At 40.5% G+C, this 23,922-nt stretch overlaps 1 protein-coding gene across 2 annotated transcripts in view; it reads right to left on the bottom strand.

Moving 5' to 3' along the window:
- Positions 1-23,922, bottom strand: part of LYPD6B (LY6/PLAUR domain containing 6B) — a 118,341-nt gene that overhangs the window by 37,702 nt on the left and 56,717 nt on the right. Inside the window, exon 1 of one of the 2 annotated variants that reach the window (XM_019646511.1) lies at positions 20,966-21,041. The exons of the other annotated variant lie outside the window; for it this stretch is intronic. The gene's annotated coding sequence lies outside the window, so the exon portion shown is untranslated. Of the gene's footprint in view, positions 1-20,965; positions 21,042-23,922 lie in introns of those variants that run through there. 2 annotated transcript variants of the gene reach the window in all.

Below are 23,922 nucleotides of genomic sequence, written 5' to 3'. Positions count from 1 at the left end.
CAAAAAACCATATATATATATATATATATATATATGTGTGTGTGTGTGTGTGTGTGTGTGTGTGTGTGTGTGTGTGTTAAAAAAACCACACACACAAAAAAAAAACAAAACACCCCACCTAAAGAAAAGGTATGTGTGTGCCCTGGAGAAGATAAACAAGTGCTGCAGGTTTGCAATTCTCACTATTACCAAAGAATTATGACCCAGAAGGAGAGAACCATTAAACCTGCTGGGTTCACTCGTGTAATAGCATATAACATTGTACCTGCTCCTGCATTGCCCGCTGAATCAGGAAGTTTATGGGGGGAAAGCCCAGCAGAACCCCTAGTAAATCTGTCTCTTTGTATTCCAATCATAAAAAAGTATTCCCCTCCCTTTTTCACACAGTGCATACCATCACCTTAACTGTGTTTATCGAACAAAGTGTCCTTCTCAAAGCTACAGCATTTCTCTTCTTTGACAGCAAAACTGATTAAATCTTCCCAGAGAAAAATTAGGCAGACCAAATCCCACCTTCCTGCCAGTTACAAAGGGACAGTCTTTCCACTTCTAATGTTTCCTTTCCTTTTTTTATTAAGAAAAATCAACAAAAGCGATAGAATTTTGTAGAAAACTTCTGACAATACAGCTGTTTCCATTTTAACTGAGGTTGAACGATCTCTTGCCAGTTTTGGGAATTATCAAATCTAACTATAAGAACGCCCAAACTAAATATGCTACTGCTTGTAAATTTATGAAAACTGGAATGCATACAGATGATACACAAACCAACAGTGCACGATGAGCTTTCCCTGGCATGACTTCACATAACCATTTCAGGATGGAGAATTCTAGGACTGTGACTCTGCTTACAGTGACAATAGTTACAAGAGACATTTTCAAAATGGGCTGTAAGTTATGAAGTAACAACAGCTTTCCATAAACTGATGAACTCCTCCATATTCCGAGAGCCCAGTTTAAAAACTAACAAATCAAACTGACCTTTTCAGCACTCACCAACACTGTAAACAGTACTCTATCCCAGTTAGAAATTTAAAGATCTGGGGGTAAAAAATTATGTGTGTGGCATATATGCTGATCTGAGCAATAAAGCCTGGTGGGGTTTTTTAAATCACCCCTGTCAGAAATACAAAATCTTCTTTTAATAAGTTACGCCGCTTTCTGTGCTTCATGAGCAATTCACCAACAGAAAGCTCCAGATTTTACTACAACAGTTATCAGCACTGCCAGCTAGCTGCTAAGAGTTACTGAGATTGGTTTGAGAGGAAAAATATCTCATGTTGCCTTTGAAAGTCATCTGCATAATTGCCGCACTTTCTAATCCCCACTGAAGGCACTTAATTACACCAGGAGAAATTGAGGTCTCTGATCCCCAATCTGGTAACTAGATGCACAAACCTCCCTTTTGCATCTTCTGGAACAAAAGTCCCTTAAGCATCACTGTGGGCAAGAAAGGAAAGCAGGCCTCCCAGCATGCACTGCTCTCTCTAGCCTGCCATTCATCAGCGATTCTGAAATCACTGGGTAGAGCTAGAACTTTCTTTCCTTGCCCGCAAACTTGGGTATTTACAAAGTGGCTCATGAAGAAACAAGAAGTAATCTCCCGACCACTGTAGTAGGCAGATGAGAATGAAAACTGATAGATGTATGTACACTTTTATTCTGAAGTTGGGTAAGAAAAGTAATTTCCATCCTACCGAGCTCTCAAGGGCTGCCTTTCATCCCATCGGGAGAGGGGTAAAGTGTGCTTTGAGCAAACTGGCCTGGCCTTTGATAGATTTATTGACAAGACCTTCTGGCTAGAGTAAGTGCAGGGACACACCATTTGTTAAGAAAGAGAAAAATGTACACTGCCAGGTTTGGAATTCTCACTGTTACCAAAGAATTATGACTGAGAAGCAGAGAACCATGAAATCCGCCGGTTTCACTGGTGTAACAGCATGTAATGTTGTCCTGCTCCTGCATTGCCTGCTGCATCAGGACCTCATAAAACAGAGATTTGGCTTAGAAGATCATGGCTACCATGTATTAGTATCAGGAGGAAAGTATTAAAGACATGTCTCAAGTCTAAAGGAAAACGAAATTTCAAAAGCAAGCTGCATTAGCTGCCAGTGTCTGAAGTTGCTGGAAATGCAGAGTTCTTCAACTTGGACAGACTATGCTTGATGAACAGGGCACAGCTTTAGTCACTTTTGTTGTCTGTTATGTGCTAAAAGGGTGGGGCTTACAGGTAGCACTGTTTAGTCTCATGTGGGAGGGCGGGAGAAGGTAAAATGATAGAAAACTGACTTTAATTTTGCACCAACCTCTAGGTCACAGTGCTGTCTTTATAATATTTTACAATTTCAATAAAGCTGTGACATTACTGGATGGCAATAAAGGAAAGCACAATGGACCACTGTTTGTCTACACGTGGCATTCTGCATAAAAACGCCGTACTGGGAGCCTAATTGCCTCTCAGCCTGAGTATTTAAATCTCTCGCCCCCAACGGAACACAAGTTATTCTCATGGTTTAGTGTATCTGAAATTTAATTGGAGTCAGGAAAACCTTGTTGATATCCTAAACTTAAGCTCTGATCATCCCTGTTAGGAACTGGTTTAGACCAAGCTGCTTCATTTCTTGAGTCTCAGTTTTCTCACCTATAAATCAGGACAGGAAAATTTTAAGTTCAGGGCTGTGGTGACAAGTAAATGCTAAGAAACAGTGAGAGTTAAATGAATTAACAATAAAGTGTGTTTCACAATGCCAAGCCTACAGTAAGTGCCCCATAAATGTTAGTTTCCTTCCAGTGGTTTTTTTTTTCGCTTTCGATTGTGGCAAAGGAACATGTCGGGGAAGCAGACTGAGCCAGGTAGTGGTGCAAGCAGCTGACACTGAGCTTCCTGTTGGGGCAGAGGGGCAGGTTTAGCAGAACCACGGTCAGTCCTGTAAACAGGCTCTGTGTAGGGCCTGCTGAAGTCGCTCATTGCAGAAAAGCCATAATGAAGTGCCCGGCAGGTGTGAGGTTTGTTCATAGAGCATCAGCCTTCTATCCCAACCCCTTGCAGATCCCATGGCAGAGCATCCTGCTGGTGACTCCCAAAAGGTCCACCCTCTAAGTCAAAAAGCAATGCCCGAGCTGTTTTGTTGCCATTGGTCATTTATATCCATTTTCTATATAAAAGCAACACTACTGGCTCCTAAAGAAACAAGGGGAAGGGAAATAAGAGACAGGAGGAAATGTCCAGATGGAAGAACAACTAAGGTACCCAGCATAGCAAACCTCTTTTTCCTGCAAGGACACTAAAAACAGAATCACAGTCAACTTTGCGAGTTAACTCTCTTAGCCAATTGGCTACATATTTGATGGAAAGAGAGGTCCAACAGTGGAAAAATAAAAGCTTTCCTCACCAAATGGGAGTAGCTTGAAATGCATATGGAGAAAACTGCTGTTGTGGGGTTCCAGAGTTATCCACTCCGTGTGGCACGGATGGAATGGACTCAGCTCACATGGTCAGGGGCCGTTTCTCTAGCTACCGATGCTGCCAGTTCCACCTGCGATCTAAAACTCCAGGCTGTACATTTGGTTCCTCATCTTTCCCCATGTAATAACTAAAGCACCATTTTTCATACTCTAGAACAGGAGTCAGCGAACTGCGGCTCGCAAGCCACATGCGGCTCTTTGGGTATGTACATGTGGCTCTGAAGTAAAATTGAAAATGAAAATAAATCTGTCATAGTTTCATTTATAAAGTTTTTAAAGGATATTATTCACATAATGGTGATTTCACTTGTTTTATGGCTCTCGAATAATTTTTAAATTGTTGTGAGGGACAGGATTGGCTCTTCCGTCTCAAAAGTTTGCCGACCCCTGCTCTAGAAAACGCAAACACAGCATTTATGAGTGATCAATGTCATATCTTCCCAAACAATTCAACTAAGGATGAAAGCAGATGAGCCATTTCAAAGTAAGGATGGCTGAATGTCTTAGGGCATGGGGATAATAGGTGTGTGTATGGAGAAGGTCTCTTTTTAGCGGAGTTGTTATTGGTTGAAAGCATAGGTGCTATTCTAATTTTAAAGTTTGTCAGATATACATCTTAATTGGCTGTGTGTGACATCTTTCAGGGTCATAATTACCACTGACTTCTGGAGAATCTATGGGTGGCTGTCATGCTAGGATACAGGTGGCTACCAGACAGGTCCAGTCAACTGTAGTTACCTGATTAGCCTGAATGCCCCCACCAAAGCCAAAAAGTCTGTGAGTCAAATGGTTAAGGTGAAGGTCAGTACAGGTGACCCCTGAACACACAGGTTTGAACGGCACAGGTCCACTTACTTATATATGAATTTTTTTCAATAAATACTGTGAATATATTTTCTCTTTCCTATGATTTTCTTAATAACATTTTCTTTTCTCTAGCTTACTTTATTGTAAGAATACAGTATACAATACAGATAACATACAAAATATGTGTTAATTGACTGTCTATGTGATTGATAAGGCTTCTGGTCAACAATAGGCCATTATTCATTAAGTTTTTGGGGAGTCAAAAGTTATACACAGATTTTCAACTGCACAGGGGAGTCACTGTCCCTAAGCCCCCCTGCGTTGTTCAAGGATCAACTGTAGTTAACATGACCAAGTGCAAGCCCCAGCCCTGGGGGTCAGGAGGTCATGGTGGCAAGCAGTGGGGCCTAGGCAGGCCAGGCTGGAGTCCAGGCACAGGCCACTTTATCCTTTTCTTTGAATGCCCTTCCCTCCTTTCTAAAACTGATCACCAACTGCTTAATCAGCAAGGCCCAACTCAAATTCTACCCTTCCATGGTCTTTCCACCAGGTGTGTTGTCCGCTCACTTGGACATACCTTTACTAGGTGTTATTTACTATACTTTGTATATAAAACTCCATCTTTATTTTACAAGTAATATAAATACATACACACACATACATGTATATTATCAACAAAGTATTATAATTACAGATCGCTTTCTTTCACTAGACTATAAATTTTTGAAGGCAGGAACCATATCCCATATACTGAGAACTGTAACAGACACTGAAGAGTCATAAGTAAATATCTCTTTGAACTTTAATAAATGAAGGTGTAGATTAGTAAGCAGTTGGTTTATGAGCCAGTAGAAAGAAAGTGATTAGTCAGGTCTAAGATGGGGAAATTGAGGTAAAGTACAGCCAAACAAATCTCCCTTACTTTGTGACATGGTTACCAGGCTATGAAATCAATAGAATTTCATACATGACCTTGATTTTGGCAAGGTAATACATAACATTTTTTATCCTTGTGGAAATCACAGAAAATTATGAGCTGCCAAATAACGTTTTTTAATACACAAGCCTCAACCCTAAACGGCCTAGTAGCATGCTACAGAATTCTACCTTTATTTATGCTGTTTAACATTTTTATCAACTACTTAAATGAAAATAAGACGATTTCCTATGAAACCTAATGAGAGCACAAAGCCAGGGAAGATAACGACTATGTTTCATTACAGAATCAAGATCTGAAAAATACTTGGCAGACTACATTATCAAGCTGACAGCAACTAATGCTAAATATAAAGTTATGCATTTTGTTTCAAATTATCAAGGGTACAGGCATGGAATAACCAAGACCTTGTTAGACAGAAATTAGTTTACATGAATTTTATAGTAATTAAAACCACCATATCATGTGGATATATAGATATAGATGATATAAATACAGATATAGGTATATAGCTATAAATAGGTATAAATATAGATGGATATAGATATGGATATATATTTTATGTGTGTTATTTATATATATTATTTATATATATAGTGTTGCTAGTTAAAGAAGCTAATGCACAACTAAGCCTTATCTTTGGATGACAACATCTGGATCAAACAAAACTCCTCTTCACAAGTCTGCTCACCTTTGCGATTTTACAGTCACTTATAATTAGGAAGTCTATAGAACCATATCTCCAGGATGGTCAGAGGTCTAAAAACCCTGCCTTAGTTATAATATTTGAGAGACCTACACTTGTTTGCCCAGAGAAACAAAAACTTTGGTGGAGAACAGGGGAAACTGAGAGTTAAACTTCAACTGATAACTTTTCAAACATTTGGAGAGGAGGAAGTTGCTTCAGAAGATGACTTCACAAAAGCTACAAGGAGACTTTTTTGGGTCAAGTTTTGAAACGCCCAGCAAGGAAATGGGCTGCCTGGGAGCAACAAGCACCCTGCCAATGGAATTATTCAAGTAGAGGATGGGTGAGCAACCACCAATGGGGATGCGTCAAATGGGTTTCTGCACTTGGAGATCAGGATCCTTGAAAGAAAGGACCTTGAAGCCCCTTTCTTTTCTATGTCCTTCATTGGAGCTGACGGTGGAGGGGCCAGAGGGGCAGGACACAGGCATCGCAAATCACTCAGTTGTACCACGGAAGTTGGCACAATCGCATGCTGTATCAATCAACTCAGATTTGAAATCACCTACCTGAGAAGAATTTTGCCCTTACGAAGTCACACATGTGGCTGGGTAGCTTTTGTGGCTCATGATGACTAGTCTGAGTGGGTATCCTGCTAGTGACAACCTCATGTAAGTAGGCATATAGAAAATGAGGCAGAAAAAAGCAAAAAGGGCAAAGAGTAGAGAAAAATGAGCCTGTGAGTTGTAAAGCAGGGAGCTTGCAATTCAGAATGGAGAGGGAGTAAACCCAGTGCTGCGGGTTTTCACACAGATCATTGGTTGTTGCTGCAGATCCTGGGAAAGAAACCACAGAGCAAATTCCAGTGTAGAGTCCAGCACAGACACTTCTTCACGCACAATGGCTCCAATGTTCTCATCGCTCTGAACAGGAGAGACAGCACTGAAAATATTTTTTCTTATTTAAAACCTTTCCCTACGATCTGTGTGCTTCTGCAAACATGTGGCTTTTCTTGAGTTCCCCTTTCCCTATTCCACCTTCTCGCCATCCTACCCCTCCCCTCACCCCACCCCCACACACCCACACAACAACAACAACAACAACAACAACAACAATAGGCTAGGGACACAGGACAAAAAAAAAAATCACTCTAAAAAAAGCCTTCACATCAGGAATGAGAAAAACAGAATTCCTGTCCTTGAGTTATAAAAACTGAAAGGTAAGGGGAATTTTATAGACCCAGAAAGTGACGAAATGAAGAGAAAAACATCAAGTCTACCCAAACGGTGCTAAAATACTTTATTTGTTATTTTGGTTGTGAAAAAGAAAATAAATCATTAAAATGACTGTCATAATGCCTCAAGGGTAAGGGCATCGAGTAGGACCTGGCTATAAACGTTGTAGAGAGTAATAAAAGAGCTGGTTTTGTTTCCTTAGCATTTGTCTGGGCTGCACCTTCCTATTTCAACACAGGAATCATGGGCGATGGTAAAGTCAACCCGCCACAGGACACATATTATTGCCTTTCCATGCAGTCCTGGCCAAGAACCCCAGGGTGGCTCTCCTGCCTCTACCCAGCTTCCATCTAACACAGACTCACAGGACATGCCACCAAACCACCATTGCTTCAGGATCATGGCTTGTTTTACTTTCATGACTACCAGTTATTTCATACATACCTGCTTATAAAATAGGTTGTGTGTGCATGCATGTGTGTGTGTGTATGTGTGTGCGTGTACATGTGTGTGTGTGTGTGTTTTGTTGTTGTTGTTCTTATTTTTCTTAGTTATTGGAATTCAAGATGCAGAAAGTAAGGTTCCTGCCCCAAGGAGCTCAGTCTACAGTCTAAAGGGCCCTGGATTAATTCTGATGCTGTTTAATAATGTATTTCAAGTGCCTGAAGATAGAGAAAGGTGACAGGGTAGCTGTTATAAAAGCAACTGTTGATTTTATTTAAACCCAGGAAGGATTAGTTAAGAATTTGGAAAAGAGGCAGGATTTTCAACTAACCCACAAACTTGCACCGAGCATTTTGCTTTGAATATTTCCTTTTTTATTTTCTACATGTCAAGCTTTCACATGAACATGTGATAGCTCAACTAAATCTCAAAAGACAGTTCCCACCCAAACCTAAGTTTCTGTAGATCTGTAATGAATAAAAATATTAAGAACTTGGAAATAAATTAAACTTTGGAATGAACTGGAACTACAAACACATGTCAATCAATATTGATCTCTACAACGACTCATACATTCACATTTGATCCAGGGCAATTCAGTCTCATATTTGTCATTCAAATCACATATAATAGGACCCAAAAATTGTACCAAGAACAGTGACATGCTAGGGGACAGGTAGTATCTATAAATGGAAGCAACCCCAGCTGTCTCTCTGTAGTACCTGTTTATGATGGCACATGTCTTCTTAAGTGTCAAGGCTCTCTTAGCACCATCACAAGGATAGGGCCTTCAAGGAGCTTTACTAAAACTGTCCCCCACCCCACCCCCAACTGACTACACATGGCTGAAAATCTGAACTTATGAAATATCTCTTCCCAGAATGAGCCATGGCTCTATGTTCAAGGCATGACTATGTAATTCATATTACTAAACAGGAACCTGGGCCCTAGAGTCCATTCATTGCCTATTCAGTTGGATCCAATATGAGCCAGCCTGGATGACTCAGGGGGAATGGTAATGAAGGGATGAATAATTGTTCTCTTGAAGTCACTAGTTAGTATAAAAGCAGTTGTTCATTACTTGACGGGACAGGTTCGTCAGGCTGGCGGAGAACAAAACAAATAAATCAATGTCACTTTCCTCCCTACAATCTTAAAACTATGTACTTAAAATCTTCACTTCAGCTCACAATTCAAGGAAAGCTATCCACAGAACTATCATCCATCAGCCTCTTGTGCTAACAGGGATCCACGAGATGTGGGAGGAATGGCTGAGAGGACATTTGTAACTTTAGTGGAGAGAAATCCTAAAGGAACACCCCCTGGTTCTCTGCTCTTGGTCACTGCCATGGTTATTTTAGGAATTCTATACAACTAATGAAATGTCTTATTCTAACAGGGTAAGCACGTATGTTAACAAGTGAAAGTTAAAGACTCTATGGCAGCTCATTTTAAAGACTTGAAAATTGAAAATCGTTCCCTTTCAGAAGCATAACCAATCTCAGGAGCAAATCCATGAATGCATTAGGGATTCTCATTTCCTAATTAATCTGAATCTCTCACTATTTTCCATATTGTATTACTCAAATTTACCCTTTTGGGGGAGATATAGTAAAATACTGTGTCCTTGCAACTAGTCGACAAGTTCTGGAGAGCTAATGTAATGCACAGTATAGTGAATGCAGACAACAATACTGTGTTATCATCATCAAACTCTCTAAGAGACTAGATCTTAATTATTCCCACCACAAAAAAGAAATGATAATTACATGATGTGATGTGATGTGATGTGATAGAGGGGCTATCACTAAAATGGCAATCATACTTTTATAATATATAAGTACATTGAATCAGCACATTGTACACCTTAAATTTATATGTTACATGTCAAATATATTTCAAAAAATTTAAAAATATTATGTAATTATAAATGTGCTACTAAAAATATAGAAAATAAACTGATTTAATAGATGGCAAGGTAACCACCTTACATTATTGCCTCATATTAGATTTCTGTTAGATGATAGCTAAATAGGTTTACGCCATGTGTGGTTTTGGCAACAATCTGATTGGATATATTGCTAAGGCTCCAAAGTAAACTTAAATAAAAAGACTTGCCTACACACCTAATCAAAGCATACCTGAAGTTTAAATGCAAAAGAGGAGCTATACCTCCATGATCTGCAGGTGACATTATTGTCCAAACACATTTATTCACCATCTATATGGTGGTGTCACACTGAATGGTTAACAAAGCTCTAACATCCCAGAGTAACCACCTCTGCCCTTTTTATCCTAGCATGGACCCATATTTAGGGAACACGGGGGAAACACAGCTAATACGTAGACAGGACTCAGTGTTCACAGGTTTAACGTGGAAATCAATCATGGTGAGAACAGAATCTTGCATGGGCTTGTCATGTTTAGACACAGAAGTTTGCACCTCTGTTCTAGAAAGACTTCCTGAACATAAAATTTTGAGAGCCGCTTAAGTTAAATTTGAAATGCTGTGCTTTGGTCGGATTGCTGAAAACAACCTTTCAAGAAAGAGCTACTGAAGATTATAAGAAAGTTGCTGAGGTGTCCATTACTGGGGGTTAGAAGCTGATGGCTGCATGTGCAAATGTGTAAATACGCATTCTCACCATTTAATATGCCTTCTCCAGCTTAGCCTCCCTTGCCAAAAGCCATCCTAGAGCAGAGTTCTTTCGTTTTTTAACTCCCTTTCTGTGTTTACTGTTAAGCAATCGTCTTCAGTGCTAGGAAAACAGAGGGGGAAAAGGAGGGGCTTACAATGTTCAGGCATTATCTTCCTACAACATTGGTCATAAAACCAACAAGAAAGGGGAACAATGTTCTACTTACCCATCAACCTTAGAGTAAGTCAAAACTGCAGCAAATTCAAGGAAATTCCCGGTCTGAACCATCCTCTCTGGGGAGAAGGTGAATAAACCTCCCCTTCAGGAGGCAGGCGAGCCAGTTTTCTAAGTGCATAAAATCACCCTACTCACCACTGTCCTGGGGCCCAGCTGCCTCTCAGCTCCCTTCCCTCCTCCATGCAACTCATGTCTTTCTCCTGGGTACCGCTGGGCCCCAAAATAGGCAATGCTAGCCAAAGTCAAAGGCAAGCTAATGTGGATCAACAAAGCTACTGAAATGCAAAGGCACAGACTTCCTTCGTCCTTGCTGACCAAATGGGAGGGAGCTAAAGGAGCCCTGGTCTATTGACCAGACCAATCACAGGAAGCAATTAGGTTTATAGCCAGGATAGAACAGCCCTGAGGCCTCAGAAACAAAGAAAGGAAGCTTCCTGCCTGTGCTCTGTTCCTCATCCTGTCATAAAGGTAGGCTGAGCTATTCAGTAAAGCACTGTTTGGAGAGGCTTGCCTGTCAGATTCTCATGTCTATGCTAAGGGATAAACTGTCCCAGCTGGTTTGAATAAGAAGAAAAAGAAGTAAGCATCCAAAAGGAAAAAGTACTTAATGTTGGTAGGATAGGATTATAAACCCTTCAAAATTAGCTGAAGAAAAAGATTATAGACATCACCAAGTTTCCACTAGTATGAGGAAAGCGTCTCTAGAATTTCTTGCTTTGACAACCAAGAAATCTGGCCTTCTGGGGACGTTCCTGGCATTGGAAGGTGTGAAATGATGGGGGGGGGGCAGGGGAGGGGCAGGGCAGCCAGCAGCATTGGCCTCTCTAAGCCCATGTTCTACCCTCTCTGGTGAGGCCTGTGCGCGTCCACATTGCCCAGCTTGCAGATCAGTTTTCTCCTTTGTGTTTCCTAACTGGAGACCATATGTAGGCTCTTATGGATGCGGAAGTTGTGTCAAAAACCTCCCAGCGGTGGGAAAAGTCATTGAGTCAGCATAAGAGAAGGAGGGCGTCAGAAGGAGGCTCGTTGGCTAGTTGTGGAGTCAAGAGACCACAATGGGATTTGATGGTGAGAAGATGCTATATGGACAGAACGAAGGCCATTCAGTCTGACACTGGTGGTTTCTCCCCTATCCTAGCACTAATGCAAAGTCCTGGCTACTACACTGACGAACGGTGCCAGGGGCCATTCCATCCATGGCTGCAAGGGTGACCTTATAAATGTCAGTGAAATTTGTCACTTTCCTTAGATAAAACACCTGGTACCATCTGTCAACTGGACTGAATTTAGCTCCACAAATGCTGTATAAAGGAGGCTGTCACCCTATCCTTAACCAAAAAGCTAAATAAACACAACATTCTTTTCTTTGGAGCTGAGGCTTTCAGATTACCTGAAGCCAAGAACAAGAGGCTATCTGAAAGGATAGGGAGGATATGATTATGCATTCTCATGTTTCAAATGCTTTCCCAGCAAAAGAGCAGAGTGATACCATGACAATGACCATGACCACTACCATCACCGGACACCCCCAACACACGTATATCCAGGAGAATTACTCACTGTTGCATGGGATCACAAGTGTCTTATTATCTTTAATTAGGGTCTCCTACAATGTGACCGAACCCATTTTTGGCCACATGAGTGTCCCAGAAAGGCTTAAAGTAGTACCTACTCATAAGATTTTTGTAATGACCAAATGTGTAATGACATGTAAAGGACTTAAAACAGTGCTTGGCATATAGTAAGAACAATATTAATATTTGCTTTTATTATTATACTCTTGGGTATATTACAGAAGACGTCTGTTTTCCAGATTTCTCTTCTCTCATATGGGCTAACAACACCATTCCTACTACGAGATAGTTTAAAGGCAAAATAAAATAATTTAAAAATAATCTCAGATTGCATTCATATCAAAGAGCCTATGATTAATTTTCAATGGCCATGAAGTCTCTGCAGCTATTCCATTAACAGGTGGAATCTACTTCCAACACCCCTCCCCTGTGGGCTGGCCCTATGACTTTGTTGACCAATAGAATGTGCAGCTTCCACTCTTGTACTCTTATTGAACAGCTATTGGAGGATGAGACCACAGGACAGAGATGAGTATCCCAGCTGAGATCCCTTAGATCAGGGGTCGGCAAACTGTGACTTGCAAGCCACATGTGGCTCTGAAGTAAAATAGAAAATGAAAATAAAATTATCATAGTTCCATTTATAAAATTTTTAAAGGATATTATTCACATAATGATGACTTCATTTGTTTTATGGCTCTTGAATAATTTTTAAATTGTGAGGGACAGGATTGGCTCTTCTGTCTCAAAAGTTTGTTGACCCGTGCCTTAGATCAACCATCTCCCAGGTACCAGCTGAGTAAAATAGTATGACCCCAGGTGAGACTAGCAGAGCCTAGCCCAATTGCTGATCCACAGAATCATGAGCCAATAAAATGGTTGTTGTTTTAAGCCACTAAGTTTGGGGTGGTTTATTATTATGCAATAGATAACTGATACAGAGCCCTAAACAAGGCTTTATTATCAATAGCATTTCAAACACACACACACACATGAAATCAGGCTTCTTGTCTCTTTGCCAGCAGGTTTACCAACTGACTCATGGTGCTTTTAAGCTCTCATCTCACCCACCTAGTGGTCACCTAATGAAGCCACCTCGTCAGCATATTAACTTGGGAAAAGCTAAAGCCAACTAATATTCAAATCTAGGGAGATGGAGGCAAGCTTTTTGCACCAAGATAGGTGCCAAATTAGGTGTCGCAGAGAATGGTGGTATGAAAACACAGGATTTTTTGTCTGTGATAAACTATAGGTCCAGACATGGCAAGATTTGGCCTCCTTGGAAATAGCTCTATGCCGTGGTCTTGGATGAATTAACACATAATGAAGTGGGTAGATTCCTTCAAGGCATAAGCAAACCAATTCAAGGTCAGCATTAGTGGGTGAGAATCAGTCAGAACCAACCACATAATCACATGACCCAGATATGTGGCTCCAAGAACGCAGGAAGCCCCAAATGCCTTCATTTTTTCTGCTGGTCAGAAATAAGAATGACTACATTGTAAACTTTGATTTTACTGTGACCTAAGCAAAAAAACCCACAATACGGCGGGGGAGGGGGGGCGCTGGGAAATAACCAAGTTCCATAGATCAGTGTTCTTTCATCTGTAACATGTGGGAAGAATTGATAATCATCTTGGTAGGAAAATCACTGACATGTTATGAGAGATTTTAGAGGTTTAAGTCCTTGTCTGTTATAAACAAAGTCCCATATCTAAATGAAACAACCTTATTAATTTGATGAGTTGGATCAGCCATACTGCTAAAGGTTCTTAGGCAAAGACCAGTAGCATCTATCGCACATATATTTGTTTGTTCATCTCATATTTGTTGAGAACGTACTTTGTACAACTATTCTGTGGGTACGTAGGCATAGGGAGAAAGAGGGTGGGGGGCTAGAGTGGGGATGGCAAGAATTACATAAAAGTAGCTAAGACATTTCACCTTCCAAGATTTTACAGGTCTGGTCATCTTGATAAACAAAATTTCTTGCTTGAAGCTACCCTGAGTTACCTAGCTAAGCCCCACCAAAGTTGCTGCATCAATTGGAATGGATCAGGTTATAAATCAAAAGAATTCACAAAACTCCCGATTTCATGGAATTACAGAGCTTCCTAGATATAAGTGGTCCATAGATAAACATGCTAAAATAATTTACCCAGGGACTTGCAGCTAGTTTCAGTGCAGAGCCAAATCTGGGTCTCCTGAGCTCCAGGCCAGCAGGACTCCTGCCAAACTCCACAGAGAGAGTGCTCAAGATACAAGGTGCTTACAATGTCTAACTGTCAGCAGACAGAAATTGGCTATTCAACATGATGAGCGGGAGCTCTGTGCTTGTCACATGGGAGCAACTCAAGGATACAACTTCTTGTGGAATAAACTTAAGTGCCCTCTAACCATATACAGCAGCCATAAAAATAGGCTTATGAAAGCAAAGGCACAATAAAATACTTGTTAAATTTAAAATTCAAAACTTAAACATATAGTAACTATGTGAACAAATTGTACACAAGGGGAAAGGCAGAAGCAAAACACACTAATGTGTTCATGACAATAGAGGTGGCAACTTTTAAAACTGGGTGATTTTTAGTCTTCATAATTTTCTCTATATTCTCTATAAGTGAAATATTCTTTCACAATCTTGAACTACTTATATATTTTTTAAGTGTTTTGACTACATCAGTGGAGAAAAGACAAAATGTCAGTGGTAGGGAAGATGGTGGGGTAGCTGAGGACCAAGCTTTACTTGCCTCCTCTCATGACCACATCAAAATTACAACTAAACTACAGAACAACCATCACTGAGAGTCACCATAAGGCTAGCTGAACCGAAGTCCTATAATGAAGAACATACAGAAGAAGCCACCTCGAGACTGGAAAGGCAGAGATGAGGAACGGCTGGTCGCACACACATGTGTGACTGTTAAAAATAGAGATGGATACCTTGGCTGCAGAGGTCCACCCAGGAGGAGTGACAGGGGGCCACACCAGGCTCTCCAGCCCACTGTTCCAGTGCTGAGAAGAAAAGTCCCCACAACGTCTTACTGTAAAAACCAGCAGAGATTGTGGCTGAGTGAGTAGGAGGGAAACTAGAGTCCCTGGAATTTCTCATAAAGGGCCAATGCACGTAATTACTCACTGATGGAGTCACTCACTCTGAGTTGAAAAACTCGTAAGGCACAAGGGAGGAGTTGAGTTGTCTGGCTTCAAGGTGACGGCTAGCGGGGCAGCTTTCTCCCAGACAGAAATGCTAGCAGAATCCATTGTTTTTTTGTTGAGCTCTCCCCACTCCCAGCATGCAGATTAAGGCAAGCACCATATCTTAATTTCCAATAATCTAGCTGACACTGTTCGTCGGACCCTGGTGATTCCCTGGGACCCTGTCCCACCCAACTTTTAGGCACACCCAAGCTGCTTCCACTGGTTTTCCATACAAAAGTCCTGTTTTGGCTCATGTTGTGGACTTTCCTAAAATCTCTCAGAGGTTCACAAAACCCAAACAAGGAGCATCTGACTTCTGTATGTCCTGTACCTCATGCTGAGCAGCCCCAAGCCTGGCACAGTTGGCCTCAGTTCATGGATTGGCCTGTCAAGGCACCTTCAAGCCTAGCTCAGGTGGCAGAGATCTGCAGATTACTTTGTGGCTTATACCAGGTGGCCCCAAGCAGGGCACACACAGGCTGCGGCTGAATATGGCATCTGGTGGGGTCCCTCCCAGGAAACTCTGGGACTGGCACACCCAGTGTCCAGTTTCAGACCAAGCCGGAGCATCACCCAGACACCTCCAATGATGACACATGCAAAGGGCATGCTTGACAGGCACAAGAGCCCTGCTAAAGTGAATCCTATTCTATAGGGTCAGCCCCTGCACAACAGGTCCTCCACTGTGGTCACAGCCAGTCTTCACACTCAATCAGCCCCAGGGTCAATCCTTCCCATTGGCATTCAATCAGCAACCAAGACTCAAGTACAACAGGAGGGCACACACACAACCCACACAAGGGACATACCTGGAGCACCTGGCTCAGGACATGAGGGAGACTACACCACTGAACCCCACAGGGCATCTACTACATAAGGCCATCTACTAAGGCTGGGAGAATAGCAGCCCTATCTAATACAAAGAAACAAACACAGAGAGGCAGCCAAAAAGAGGAGACAAAAAAAAAATAAAAAAACCACATGTCCCAAATGAAAGAACAAAACAAAGCTCCAGAAAAACAACTAAACCAAATGGAGATAAGCAATCTACCAGATGCAGAGTTTAAAACACTAGTTATAAGGATGCTTAATGATCTCACTGAGAACTTCAACAAAGAGATAGAAAACATTAAAATGGAGATAGAAAACCTAAACAAGAACCAGTGAGAAATGAAGAATATAATAACTGAAATGAAGAATGCATTAGAGCAGCAGTTCTCAACCTTTCACAGGGGTCACCTAAGACCATCAGAAAACATATTTTCGATGGTCTTAGGAACCAAGACACCGCTCCTCTATCCATCTCCAAGCCCACATGCAGATACGCCCACATATGAGTACCCAGCAACCCCTGTGAAAGGCTCATTTGACCCCCAAAGGGGTCGCGACCCACAGGTTGAGAACCGCTGCAGTAGAGGAAATCAACAGTAGATTACATGAAGCAGAGGATAGAATCAGTGATTTAGAAGATAAGGTAGCAGAAAACACCCAGTCAGAATAGCAAAAAGAAAAAAGAATCCAAAAGAATGAGGACAGTTTAAGAGGCCTCTGGGACAACATCAAGCATACCAATATTCACATCATAGGGGTGCCAAAAGAAGAGAGAGTACAAGGAATTGAAAACTATTTGACGAAATAATGATGGAAAACTTCCCTAACCTGATGAAGGAAATAGACATACAAGCTTGGAAAGCATGGAGAGTCCCAAACACGATGAACCCAAAGGGGCCCACACCAAGACACATCACAACTAAAATGTGAAAGGTGAAAGAAAGAATGCTAAAAGCAGCAAGAGAAAAGCAGCTAAGTATCTACAAGGGAGCTCCCATAAGACTATCAGATGATTTCTCAACAGAAACTTTGCAGGCCAGAAGAGCTTGGCATAAAATATTCAAAGTGATTGAGAGCAATGATCTACAACCAAGATTACTCTACCCAGCAAAGCTATCATTTAGAATTGAAGGACAGATAAGCAGTTTCCTAGACAAGAAAAAAACTAAAGGAGTTTATCACTACCAAACAAGTATTACAATGAATCTTAGAGGGACTTCTTTAAAATGAAAAAAAAAATTTTTTTTAAAAATATATAAATAAATAAATAAATAAAATATATGAATAATAACATACATGTCTTTCAAAAATTAGTTTAAATGTAAATGGATTAAATACTCCAATCAAAAGATGGGGTGGCTGAATGGATAAGAAAATAAGACCCTTACATATGCTATCTACCACAGACTCAGTTCAGATTGAAAGACACACATAGACTGAAAGTAAAGGGATGAATAAAGATATTTCATGAAAACGGACATGAAGGGGAAAAAAAAGCTGGAGTAACAATACTTACACCATATAAAATAGATTTTAAAACAGAGTCTATAACAAGAGACAAAGATGGACACAGCAACCTCACTTCTGGGCATTTATCCAAAAAAACTCAAAACATTCTTTCGAGGGGACATGTGCATCCATATGGTCATTGCAGCATTGTTTACAATGGCTGAGATGTGGCAGCAGCCTGGGTGCCCATCAGTGGATGAGTGGATAAAGAGTAGGTGGCACATATATACAATGGAATACTGCTCAGCCACGGAAGAGAATGGGTTCTTGTCACCTGTGGTGGCATGGATGGACCTGGAGGGTATTGTGCTGATTGGAGTATGTCAGACAGAGAAAGACAGAGATAGACAGAGGCAATGTGATTTTGCTTATACGTAGAATCTAAAGAACAAAATAAATACACAAAGCAGAAACAGACTCATAGATACAGAGAACATTTTGATGGTTGACAGGTGACAGGGGGTTGAGGGGGTGGGTGAAAATGGGGAAGGGATTAAAAAGTACAAACTGGGGGGCCGGCTGAGTTGCGCATTGGTTAAGAGTTGGGTGGGACGCCACCTCTGAGCAGCAGGGCCCCGGTTCAGATCCCACATGAGGGCCAGTGATGCTGCACCCTCTACAGTTAAGATGGTGAACAACAGCTCAACCTGGAGCTGGGCTCCGTGAGTCACCAGCGACAGCATAGGCTGCAGTGGGGCTGGCCGGCAGCTGGCATGAACTGTCATGAAGTGCCATGACCTGCCATGAGCAGCCGTCCAATGGCTGGCAAGTGACTGCCTCACCCAGGAAGAGCGCAAAGATAATGCCAACATAGGCCAGTAAAGCAACGTCCTCCACAACTAGACTGAGGAACAAAAGGACAGCAACTTGTCTGTTCCCCTTCCCCAATTCCCCAGTACTGTTCCCCTCCCCCAATTTCCCAATAAAATCTTACAAACAAAAAAAAAGAAGTACAAATTGGTTTTTACACAGTAGTAATGGGATGTAGCATACAGAAAAAGAATACAGTCAATAAAATTCTAATAACTATGTATGGTGTCAGATGGGTGCTAGATTTGTTGGGGTGATAGATGGGAGGGAGGTTGGGGGACAGGGTGATAAAATAAGGGGATTAAAATGGGCCAGCCGAGTGGCTTGTTGGTTAAGATGAGGGGATTAAGAAGTACAAACTGGTAGTTACAAAACAGTCATGGGATATAAAGTAAAGCACAGGGAATATAGTCAATAATATGGTAATAACTATGTATGGTGCCAGGTGAGTACTAGACTAGTCAGGGGGATCTCATCTTAAATTATATAAATGTCTAACCATTACACTATACACCTGAAATTAATATAGAATAATATTGAATGTCAAGAGTAATAGAAAAATTTGTAAATGGGGGAAAAAGGAGAAGGGGAATAAAAGGTTCAAATTTCCAGGTATAAAACAAATAAATCATTGTGCTATAATGTACAGCACAGGGAATATCTTCAATATGTAATATTGTGATAGCACGGTATGCCGTCAGATGGTTGCTGAACTTATCATGGTGATCACTTCTTTAAGTATATAAATGTTGAATAACTATAGTGTACACCTTAAACTAATATAATATTGTATCTTAGATATATTTTAATTAAAATCATTTTTAAAATGTCAATGGTAGGTGGTTAGAGGGCAAAGGACAGGTAAGCAGGGACAAGTGTGAAAGAGCAATGCCAGATATAAATATTGCATATGATTGAGGCTTCAGCATGGTCGGACTCCATTCTGTGCTGTTCAGTCAGTTACATCACCATTCTGCCACCTTTCAGCCTAGCTGTCTAACTTTAGGCAGCTTACCTAATCTCTTCCAACTCCAGTTTCCTCAAATGTAAATGGTGGATATTAATAGGCCCTTCCTCATAGGGATGCTGTGCAGATTAAGAAAGAATAATGCAAATAAAATGCTTAGTGTAGTGCCTGGCAGAAAATAGGAACCAATAAATGTTAGCTGTCGTGATGGCGGTGACAGAGATGGTTAATATTAGAGTTGTTATTTTGTATTACCATTGTTATCATCATTATTATTATCATTGATGGTGATGATGTTCCTAACACTACGTTTAACACTATAACTAAAAAGGCATTAAGTTTCCTTGCTTTGGAAGATCACCTAATGCACTCCATATGTCTTATTCCTGGACCATCACTTTTCTAAACTCCATATTCTTCAGGTTTATTAATAGCAGAGTCTTAAGTTGAAGTAACAGCTCACACACTACCCAATATCACCTGGGGGAATCAGTCACAATAGTATACAGATTCCTACTTGTTTCCTTGGACCTTATTAGGATAGTACAATATCATCCTTTAAAAAAAGGCAACGGGTAAAAGCATCTTAGTAGATAGTCTATGGAATTCTACTTTGTATTTGAAACATAATTGACATTAACAAACATGGATGCTAATAATTCAATCGGCTCTTTAGACTAGAAACAGTAAGGTAAACACGCCCCTGGACACATCCTCTCACAATCTCAGATAACTTCCCTTGATGGCTGCCTGGCTCCACCACCAGATTCAAGGTGGGAGGTCCATTTGCAAAGCACAGGCCCCTGGGCTGGTAGCTGAGAGCCCACGCCAAGGAGATTACTCAGCAGACCAGGCACAGGCCCCCAAACCCTCAAAAAAACATTCTTCGGCATTGGCAGCCTGACCTCACAAAACCAGACCTCAGATTCAGTTTTTTCACTGGGAAATGGGAGACAGAGCTAATAACTGAACCTGATCTGCCTGAGTATTAAGCTCCACACCTGAACCAAAAGAGCAAAATGAAGTAAAAAACAGTCATCAGTAAAACACAACTACGTCCACCCATATCGATGCTGTCGTCTCTTTTCTGTTAGAGTTAACACTCTCATACTACTTTGGATCAGGAAATATTTTGTAATCCTTAACATTTAAATGTCCCATAATTAAAAAGGCTAACTAATCAGTGCACACACTAAGTAGATTTAGCAATGTATTTCGCTTGACATAGACACTTTTGAGCGTCGCTTCCTACTCCCCACCTATTCCTACCCCCCTAACTGGGATGATTACTCCGGAAGGTTTTCTTTTAATTTGCCAAATTAGTGCATTATGTGGGAAGCAAAGAAGTCTATGATCCACTGACCATTCCCTGGGTAGGGGGATTTCCTCCTTGGGAGCACTGGAAATGTAACTAAAGCCAAAGTCAGACTTCCAAATGCCAGAACTGCAGTGAGCAGCAAAAGGTTGGAATGGGATAGAAAACCTGGCACACCACCTAGGAGATGGACTAAAGATAGAGTCCCAAGACGTTCAAGAGTGCACGTGGATCCCTGACGACCTAACCCGGAGAGCTTCCCAACGAAAGCCGAGGGTTGTCCCTCGTAATCGCTTCAATTCTTACCTTAAGAGAAACAGCACGGTCAGGCTCCTCTCTCCAACAGTAAAGAGGTCTGTGCCCAAACAAAGTAACCACCAGCCTACCAAAAATTAAAAAAAATAATAAGGTAAGAGCTACTGTTGATGATGAGTTACGTTCCTGAACAATTGGAATGTTTTCTCATAAAAGTCTCCGACCAATCTTTGAAGACCTCTCAGAATAGAACAGCAGCAATATAAACAACTGAACGATATCAAATGCATGAAATCCTGGGAATCAAATCCCTGTTACAGAAAGAGTGAGTTAACATTTTATTAACACACACCTGGGTCCTGTCTAATTGGGAATGGTAATAATTGGTGAAATCATACACCTCATCACGTTCCTCCACAAAAATGGCTGTTTACCAAGGAAGGAGCTGGCAGAACTTTGTATAACACTGACATGTATCAGGGTATGTTGGCAGGTCAGCACATTCACACATTCAACACATCCATACACAATGCAGACTCTATGCCATTTAACCAGCCCTGCTTTGGAAGACTGCCCTACCAGCTGATGAAATAATGACAACATGAGACTTGAACCTAGATGAGGAGGTGGGAGGGAACTGGAAATTTTTCCTACATGCACTCAAATAAGCAGATATAGAAAACAAATAACAATGATGCCCAATTTTTAAAAAATTCTATTATATATTTATATCCCTATTATATATATATATATATATATTTATATATATAAATATATTTCTATTATATATTTATATCTGTGGTGGTTAATTTTATGTGTTTGATCAACTTGGCTGGGCTATGGTACCCAATTGTTTGGTCAAACATATCTAGATATTGCTGTAAAGATTTTTTTTAGATGTGATTAACATTTAAATTAGTAGACTTTGAGTAAAGCAAATTGTCCTCCATAATGTGGTTGGGCCTCATCCAAACAGTTGAATAAGAGAAAGTACTGAAGTCCCTCCTGCGTCTCCAGACTGCTGGCCTGACCTACAGATTTCAAACCTGCCAGCCTCCATACTCATGTGAATAAATTCCTTAAAATAAATCTCTCTCTCTCTCTCTCTCTCTCTCTCTCTCTCTCTCTCTCTCTTTCTCTCTCTCTCTCCACACATATATCCTGACCAATACACCATCTAATGTCAAAAAAAGGATGAGTTGACTTATAAAATATGTATACTACATAAAGAAGACAACATATAAAAGACGCTACAAGAGCATGAGGAAAAGCTAGTCCACAAAAGCATATATTGTAAAGTAAACTATTACTTGATGCGGTTCATAAATTGGATTCTGAGCATCCTTATGGCCAAAGCAAAAAAGAAAACAGGCAGATGACAATCACATTGACTCCAAGATAACATACAATGTACATACTTGTCAAGAGTGTTAGCTTTTTCTTGTCTTTGACACATTTCTCCCAATTGATAACCTTCCCTTCCTTGGGTGAATTCTTAAAGTATCTTTATCATCCACATTGAGGGTCAGGAGGCAAAGTAATAATTAATAATGCCTCTATAGTGTACACAGTAGGGAGTCTCCTATTATGCTTCTCACTGCTTCCCTCAGTGTGAGATAGGAGGCCAAAGCACAACTCACTGACATGATTTAGCAAGGCCAAAATGGCACCCAAGCACACAGCAGTCAGATCATCTAGCTTGATCCAGGGATACAAATTAGAATTTCTGGAAGAATTAATGGACTCCATATTCTTCAGAATATTTCCCAGAAATATTATTATTACTCCTAACAAAAAGCCAGGTGGGACTAGGGCTACAACTTTCTGAGGTGGTGGTCTCAGGCAACAGTCTAGAGTAAAGGTTTTCTCTATTGGTGATTGGAGGCAAATCGACAGAAAAACTGCCCTCAGAAGGTTTATAATATAATATATGTCTAAGAAATATAAGGTTTAATTTTATATTTTTGCATTTGTAGAAGTCTTATATATCCTTCTGCATTGGAATCATTTTTTAAAAACTTTTTTTATTATGGTAAAATATACATAACAAAATTTACCATTTAGCATTTTAAGTGTACAGTTAAGTGGCATTAAGTACATTCACAATGTTGTACAGCTACCACCACTACCTATTTCCAGGACTTTTTCACCATCTCAAACCATCTCTGTACCCATTACACAATAAGTTCCATTATCTCCTCCCCCTAGCCCCTGGTAACCACTATTCTACTTTTTGTCTTCTCTATGACGTTGCCTCTTTAAGGTACCTCAGATAAATGTGATCATGTCTTTTTGCATCTGCCTTTCACTTAACATAATGTTTTCAAGGTTCATCCATGTGGTACCATGTATCAGAATTCCACTCCTCTTTATGCCTGAATAACATTCCATTGCAAGTATATACCACATTTTGTTTATCCTGGAATCAATTTTTATATAATTTATTCAATAAGTAATTATCAAATACTTACAATGAGAAAAGTTTGGTTTTTCTTAAAATAGTAACTTTATTCTAAGAACGGTATGTAAGAGGCAGAAGAGCTACTTCACAAGGAACCAATTAATTGTACACATCCAAGTTTCAGAATCAGTAGCAGGAGCAAGAAAACAAAAGTCCATTAAATAGTTTTTCTTCCCTAAGGGTTAGGTAAATCTTCCCCACAATCTTAATTAATGTTCTTCATATTTAAAGCTGAAGTGAGATTAGAATATCCCCACTCGGTAGCCCCGTGTACACTGGAACTCTTCATATCATGGTGCCTAAGGCTTATACTGTGTCACTCTTGACCCCCAGCCCAGTGATAACAAGCTTCTATCAAAACAGCTGATGTCAAGAAGTCAGAGAAACTGCAGGGCTATGGAGCACTGCTTTCTATCCCTGCAGATAAAATACCCTGACGAAACCAACTGGAAAACATGTCTTTCCCTAACCTGCTTTAAAGAAGTAAGTGACTGAATTAAAATGAGTTCCTTATGACTGTTGACCCTGTAAGAGAAAAGTTAGACAC

Source organism: Hipposideros armiger, unplaced genomic scaffold (genome assembly GCF_001890085.2).
Source record: "Hipposideros armiger isolate ML-2016 unplaced genomic scaffold, ASM189008v1 scaffold_104, whole genome shotgun sequence".
Lineage (NCBI taxonomy): Eukaryota > Metazoa > Chordata > Mammalia > Chiroptera > Hipposideridae > Hipposideros > Hipposideros armiger.
The sequence above is the reverse complement of the archived record's forward strand: the minus strand, read 5'-3'. Positions and strand labels throughout refer to the sequence as shown.